An 8,554-nucleotide genomic window follows, 5' to 3' on the forward strand; every position below is an offset into this window, starting at 1 on the left:
CCAAAGCTGATTTATTCACACATGCTAACTAATCATGAAGCTCTCAAACAGAGTGTCTTCTGTCCTCAAATAATATGACTGTGTAAGGATTAAGAACCTGGAGCAGATTCAGGAAGTTCCAAAAGGGAACAGAGATCGTCTTGACATGGACTGCGGAACTCAGTGACTTACCCGAACTAAGGAAGTAAGAGCTTTGCTTCACAGCTTTGCAACGGTAGGTGGGAAATAGAACCCTCTATCTTTAGATGAAGACTCAGTTTCAAAGATTCATATGACATTTATGACAAAGAGAAACGTTTCAAATTCAAGGAATTTTAGGTAATCAAATTGGGACGGTTAGGATTTATTTCCAGCTTGACACAATGTAGAATAACATGGGAAAAAAGTTTCAATGAGGAGTCATCTATCATGGTTTCTGTTGTGTGCATGCCAATGGGGATTTTTTTTAAGTTTAAGTAATATGGGAAGAACCACCTGCACAAACCTCAGCTAAGACACCCTACTGGAACTAAAGACCTGCCAATCACCAAAACCCTTGTCAATTCAGGCCAGAACACATCAAAGAAAACAGATATAAAGAAAAAAAAAACACCCAACCAACATAGACAAAGTAAGAATCAACACTCAGTTGAGTCTTTGTGTGGTTTTGGTATTTGTAGCCTCATAAAAAGAGTTTGGCAATGTGCAATGTCCCTTCTGTTCTATTATAAGGAACACTTTGAGGAGTATAGGTGTTTTGGTAGAATTCTGTACCAAAACCATCCATCCATGGGCTTTTTTTTTTTTTGGTTGGGAGGTTTTTGATGACAGCTTCTATTTCCTTGAAGCTTATAGGTCTATTTAAATTGCTCGCCTGGTCTTGATTTAATTTTGGTATATGTTATCTGTCCAGAAAATTGTTCATTTCTCTTACATTTTCCAATTTTGTGGAGTACTATCTGATACTCCCAGGTCCATCCCTGAGGGAAGTGAGGGCAAGAGTTCAAGACAGGCAGGTATGTGGAGGCAGGAACTGAAGCAGAGACAATGGGGGATGTTCTTTAATGGCTTGCTCCTCATGGCTTGCTCAATGTGCTTTTTTGATACAACTCTGGATCACCTGCCCAGGGAAATGTCCCTCCCCCATATCAATCACCATTCAAGAAAACACTCCATAGACTTGTCCACATGCAATCTGATGGAGGCAATTTCTCCTAAGGTTTCACTTGCCAGATGACTTTGGTTTATGGCAAATTGATTTAAAAAAAAACAAAGAAAGAAAAAATGAAAGAAGACATTAGTATATACATTTTTAGCATAAGTAATATGGATTTGAAAATATTTTCATTATATTATAGTTTTTCTAAATATATTATAAATAGCCAACACAATGTGACTACCACAGAATGTAGCACAACATTGATGTTCAGTTAATAAGTTTATGGTTAATATAATATTTAAGGTTTATGCTGTGTATGAACAGAGAGGTAAGCATGAATGATTTTAATAAAGCTAGAACCATAAAATATATCATCAAAGAGAATAAATTATGCTTTAAATTCTTTCTTGAGTTTAAACAACAGTTTCTTCCCTAAAATCAATGACCCAGAGAGACCTCACAGAAAAAAAAAAAAAAACAAAAAACATACCCTCCAGTGACTGCAAGATAAATGGACAAACACTACCTTCCGCTTTCAAATCTGTCCTAGCAGTTTCTGGGCAGAATCCTCAGCATCACACTCTACTTAAGTCTACATGGCTCTAAGCTCCCATGATCGCATTATTAGGAAGTCTTATGCTTTGTTATATTCTCCACATGTTTCTTGTTCTTTGTTCCTTCTCTGGACTTTTAGAGACAAGGAAAAATGAGAAAAACTAATGGATTCAATATATCCAGAGGCAGGAGTACAAACTCATGGAAACATAAAATGTGTCTACTCTACCACAAAACTCAAACCTGAAAAAAGGGTTAGTTAATGCAGTGTGCCAGGGGTTAGCTTCCCACCAGCCCCACCCCCCGCCCCCCAACCACCACCACCAAAACCAAAACAAACGAACCAACCAAACAAAAAAGATCTGTTCTCTTTTGTCCTTTGGTTTAGGACTGTCTTCCATGAGTACAGACTTGCTCTCCATCCAGCCTGTGGCACTGTTGGAAGGCGGTAAAGGCTTCAGACTTCAGGGCAGATTGGAAGAGCAGCAGAGGGCAATACCTTGAAGTGTGCCTTAGAATAAATCGATTCTCTTGCTTACTTTTGGCTTCCAGAGGCCAAATAACAATGGGGCAGGAAACCACAGACTACATCCAACACCATGCGCTAAAATACACACTTACTACTTACAAATTGAGTGCCTTGACATTTTATCATAGTAACAGAAAGAAAAGTCAAATGTCTAGTAATAGTTTAAGGCATGCGACACTGGACAGAATGGTAGAGAACTTTTCACTTCTCTTCTGGTTCACAGGAAACTCACACAATCCCCTATGTCTTACGAACCCAGCCATTGCATGAGCATTCTGACTGCTAGGTTGGCTCCCTTTCCTCTTTGATTAATCCCACACTTCCAAAGTATCAAGTTACACTTTATTCACAAATTCGAAGAGATGTAAAGTTAGGAATTAGTTTCTAAGTCACTCAAGATTGTTAGGCTTGTCACAATTAGTCTAAACTGCAACTCACATATATACTGAGATCACTTCGTGGGAGCAATCCACTCCAAAAAGCCCCACAGAGTTTTGTAAAAACACCCAACCATTGCACAGATGGACGGGCACAATCACACTTGCTGAAAAGTAAAGTATGAGTGACAGATCAAGAATATAAGGACCACACAAATATCTCAGGTGTTTCACTTGCTCAGTGCTCATGAATCGTTTAACTTGGTCATAATAGCTACAATTTAAAAATAATAATTTTAATCACTTGGGAAATCTAATAATTTCAATTTTGAGAAATTAATTTCAGTTCAGCAACATATTGGGAAAAATGTAGTCTCAAAGTTAAAGTTTTTTTTTTTTAAATCTATGCCTAGTATTGTTCTTCACCTTTGAGACAGTTATCTTTATATATTTAACAGTAAGATAATAAGACACATGAGTGGAACAAATTAGAAATGTATCAGTACCATAATTATAAATCTAAATTACTGAAATTAAGTGAAAGACAAATAATTAAAAATGTAATGGATAAAAAAGGAATATTGCCCCTTATGATATGTGGTCTTCCTGTGATATGTACAAATATTATTATAGTATTTCATTATTGTATTGATATTTTTAAAAAGAGTTCAGACTCTCTAGTAAATCTCAGATTTCCAAAATAGACAGAAGGAATAGACTAAACAGGATGATTGTTTGGAACAGTGTGGTATATGTATTCATAGGAACAATATTTGAGTTTTTAACAAAATTATAGTCTTAGGCACGCCTACAGGTACTGAGATGCTATCAGAAAATACAAGAAAGGTATCTATCCTTTTGTCTTTATAAATGAAGAAGAATTAATAGGACTCATAATAAAGAGGTTAGTGAGTATACTGGAGGGTAACATGCTAAGACTTACTGCTTTCTTTATAGTTTATGTACTAACCTAGTCTGCTAGTAAAACTGACCTCTCTTTCCAAAGTATTAAACAGAAGTACAAGCCCAATGTCCTGTCTTCAGGGGTTATTGTAAAGACATTTCTGTAGGCTCTGGAGCAATGCATTGAGCCCCAGGGGTTCACTGACTCTGTAAGATGCACACGGGACAGGAAACCATGGTTATTTGAGGATGACTAGAAAAGAAGATGCCTCCTGGTCTCCTGCCATCACTGCTCTGTCTTAGAGGAAAGAAAGCCACGTGGCTGACAGAGGTTTAGGGAGACCAAGCGTAGAGGGCACAAACTGGGGAGACCCCGGTGACCTGCCTTCCTATTCACTATCTACTTCTGCCTGGAATAATTAAAACCCAGGAGAGAGAAGAGAATGGGTGATAGGACTTGCTAATGATCCTCTTTGTTTCAACAAATTCATACAGCAGTTCCTGCATTTTAAAAGGTACTGCACAAATCGATTTGTTGGCTGATAAAAAGTGAATAGTAATTAGTTTATAATAAAATGGCCCATTTCCATGCTGGCTAGTGTGATGCATTGGGGGAGGGCTAATTGGATTCTGAGGCTAAGTCTGCTCAGGTAAAACTTCTAGGGTTCACATCTGCAGTTACTAAAACCCAACTGACCAAAGGGTCCAGAGTCACTGATTTCCCCCAACTAATATTTATTCCTTGAATTAAAAGCTTTTCCACCTGTGGTGTCTTGTTTCCTGCCTCATAGATCTCCAGACTCATAAGAGAGAGAGCATTATTGTGAACATGTCTCTCCTATCAGCTTGCTTTTCAGTCAGAAAGTCTGCTTCTGATCAGAAAGTTGCTCATAAAATGCTCTGGGGAAACTCAGTTAATAATAACAATATCAGCTTTTAGTTAGCCATTAGCCAGCATTGCCCTTGATAGATATTTCCTCATGAAATGCTAAAGATGACCTTTAAGGTCTATATATTCCCAAATTCACATGTTAAAAGAATAAGAAAGTTCACAAATACCAGAGGATTAATTGTATAATTAAGTTCTATAGTTACTTAGTTCAGGAGTAGAGTTGGATGCAGGGATGGACAGGATTGCTCTGAATTTTCCTCTGCTTCCACAAGAAAGCACTGTGCTTTCCTAATAAAGAAGTGCATTCTGACTCATCACCAAAACTTAACATCATTTGACTCCACAGATATTGAGCAATTTGGAAAGAGAGACTAACCATGAACTCTGGAAAACATAACTAGGTATGTCTCACTAAAAGTTAACTTAAATATAACCTTACATTTTTTTTTTTTTTTAGGTTTTTCTAGACAGGGTTTCTCTGTGGTTTTGGAGCCTGTTCTCGAACTAGCACTTGTAGACTAGGCTCGTCTCGAACTCACAGAGATCCGCCTGCCTCTGCCTCCCGAGTGCTGGGATTAAAGGAGTGCGCCACCCCTGCCCTACCACCTTACATTATAAATTGTAGTGGCAACATGCTAAGGCTGTTTTAGGACACCACCAGAATACAGAAAATGCCGGTAACTGATGGGATCGAAATGCCCTGCAGAGATAGCTGTGCCTAGTAGTGACCAAAGAAATGCTTACTGCCTAGTGGAATCTCACAACTCTAGGAAGAAAGCTAGCACCTAGGGAGGGTTAGCGAAAGCACACAATGGTGATAGCAATAGTCTTTTTGGTTCTGGGGAAAGTTTCCTCTAAGGGAAGGGAAGAACATTTGATGGGGATAGTATAGCTTTGAATAGAATTGCTAACTAACTCGCAGCTGAATATTGTTAGTGAATTGATGAGAAAACTGCAGTGGGATTCCTGATGTGCCGGATACCAAGGATGTGACTCCAGGACAAGGGAGAGGCAAGGCAACAAAAGGCAACACCTATCTCGGAGTGTAGGGTCTTTGGGTCACCAGGGCTTTTTAAAGTAGAGTTTCTTCAATTATTGCTGCTTCTGACGATCCTCAGTCATCGGCCAATGGTTTTAATAATTTAAACAATTCTATTATGGTTGTTTTCTAAGCTACTTGGAGTATATATCCAGGAGGGAGAATTATTTTTATATTTAGAGACAGCAAATTTTTCTAGCCATAAGTAGTTTTACTTCAGTTTTTTTACACAATGGAAAACATTTCTTTGGTATCAGAGAGGAGACAAGAGTATTTTTGTTCGGTGACTCTTGTGTTTCTAGAACATTCTGCAATACCCGAAATGGAAGAATTCCCTGTCAATTACCAGAAGGATTTAAAATTTGCATCTTCTATCTCCCCCTGAAAATTTCCAAACTCTCTCTTAGTCCCAACGTTATATGATGTAATTACCGTGCTTTCATTGCTGTGACCAAAATATTAGACATAACCAAGTGAACAGGTAAAAGATTGGTTTCAGGGGGCTTAATCAGTCTCAGCAGAGATACTACCATGGAGTGGCTCACATCAAGGCTGAGAATAAGCAGAACAGGACATGCACTAAGTCAGAGGTTATTTTCTCTTCCTATGGCTACACCTGGACACCCACTCTTAACCACTGCTACCTGTTAGGAATACTCCTAAAATCGAGCCTCTCCACTTGTGCAAATAATCCAGTCAGACCAAATTAAAAAATATCCAGGTTTAATTGGACTTCTGCACTCTTGGGTGACCCAAGAGGGGAATGGAAAGCCTAAAGACCACTGAAGAGGAAGAGGGAAGACCACATGTTTACTTTTGGTGGAGCAGTTTAAATAGCCTGTGGGAGTGGTCTTGCTCTTTCCTGGGGAAGGGTCAAGGTTTGGAGGGTTCCCTTGACCCTCCCTGTGGAGGGGTCAAGGTTTGAAAAGCTCAGGGGAGGGGGGCTTCCAAAGATGGAGGTGGGGGGTGGTTGGTATTACACTACCCACACTCAGGGTGTGTCAATCCCTGCCTCAGCACTTTCTTTCGGGAAATACACTCACAGGCACACACAGAGATGAGTCTCACTAACCTTATAGGGAACTAAATCCCATAGCTTTCATTGAAAGTTACCTACTCCACATTTCTTCTGCATGACTATCAAGAGCCGTTGTGAATAATGAGAAGATTGTGAGCAAGTTTGATAGGAAAGAGGCTCCTGCTTATTTTAGTCTTATTGACAGACTAGTTTCAGATCAATGTAAATTGATAAGCCCAGGAAGTGAGTCACAAGTTGGCTCACTCATTGTGTACAGAGTTGAGGCATCCTGAACTCTGACCTCGGAGTTTGCCACATAGCAAGCGAGAAGAAGCTTTTAGTTAGTTTTCAGGCTGGGATGCCACCTCAAGAGTTTTGCTGCATATGAAATAGCAGCAGGATACTATTGTAAATATAAGCAATGTCAGAAATAGAGAAGTATTTTCATATAAAAACATTTCTTGACTATCTAGCACTGGGTATGGGTTAATAACACAGGTGTCAATGTTCTAATACGAGAAACTTCTAACCTATCATAGCACAAGACAGACATCCTGGTATCTGTTAGGTGAAACCTTGGTTAATATCAGTTCAAAAAAAAGGAAATGAAAGAAGGGAAGGAAGGAAGGGAGGGAGGGAGGGAGGGAGGGAGGGAGGAAAAGCTAGGTTTTCTTGTGAATTTTTCTGGCTTTAACAGCAAACCTAGGATCCTGACAACCTTGGTAAAGCCCAGGAAAAAGTGGCATTACAGAAGAAGCATTACTGAAGAAGCAGGTAGAAAAAATGCTTAATTCAAATAATTATGCAAACATGTTTTTCACATCCTATGTTTTAAAAAAATTGTACTTAAGAAGTTCTCTGGGGATCAATCCCTGAGGAGGTTATCAAGATGATCACTCAGCTGAGGAAAATTGAGCTTAAGGCTAAATTGATTTAAGGGTAAAAACACAGTGCCTACTTGGGATCTATTGGAAAGAAATGGGTTTCCTTTTTATCTATATATACTAATGACATCTTCACACATTTTGAAAGAGTTCAGAACTTTGAAAAAAATATCTGGTGGGAACCTTTAGCCACACTGATAAATCTATCTGGATGAGAAGAGGAAAATGTGGATCTCTTTTCTTCCACATAGGAATGTGGGGGACTTTAGTGTGATATAGAATTGTTTTGATAGCATCAGGAGAAGCATGTGAGGAGGACTCAGTTCCACAGATGAGTACCTCCTTGTGTGTGAGCATCTTAGATAAAGACCATCTTATTTAACATGGGTGTTTATTATTAGAGAAGGTTTAACATCTCTATTCAGGTTAGTCTGAGAAACAGAAATTTCATGCAAAATTTTATATTTGAGAATTTTATATGTAACTCAGTAGCAGTTCAACTATTTTTATTTCAGTTTTTTTAATTGATATTTATTGAGCTCTACATTTTCCTCTGTCCCTTACCTGTCTTTCCTAGCCCCTTCAACCCTTTCTCAAGGTCCCTGTGCCTCCAATTTGCTCATGTAAATTAGATATATGAATGTCTCTCTTAGGGTCCTCATTTTTGGACTTGTGATTTGTGGGCTGGTTTTCTTCGCTTCATGTTTAAAAACCACTTATGAGGTTGTGGGGTAAAAGGAACACTCCTGCACTGCTGGTAGAAAGCAAGCTAGTATAGCCCCTTTGGATATCAGTATAGTGATTTCTCAGAAAATTAGGAAACAACCATCCTCAAGACCCAACAATATCACTTTTGGGTATATATCCAAAAGATGCTCAACTGTGCCACAAGGGCATGTGCTCAACTATACTCATAGCAGCATTGTTTGTCATAGCCAGAACCCGGAAACAACCTAAATGCCCCTTGACTGAAGAACGGATAAGGAAAATGTGATACATTTACACAATGGAGTACTACACAGCAGAAAAAAATAATGACATCTTGAATTTTGCAGGCAAATGGATGGAGCTAGAAAACATCATTTTGTGTGAGATAACCCAGACACAGAAAGACAATTATCACATGTACTCACTCATAAGTGATTTTTTTTTTTTTTTGGTTTTTCGAGACAGGGTTTCTCTGTGGCTTTGGAGCCTGTCCTGGAACTAGCTCTGTAGA

This window comes from Microtus ochrogaster, chromosome 18 (genome assembly GCF_000317375.1).
Source record: "Microtus ochrogaster isolate Prairie Vole_2 chromosome 18, MicOch1.0, whole genome shotgun sequence".
Classification (NCBI taxonomy): Eukaryota; Metazoa; Chordata; class Mammalia; order Rodentia; family Cricetidae; genus Microtus; species Microtus ochrogaster.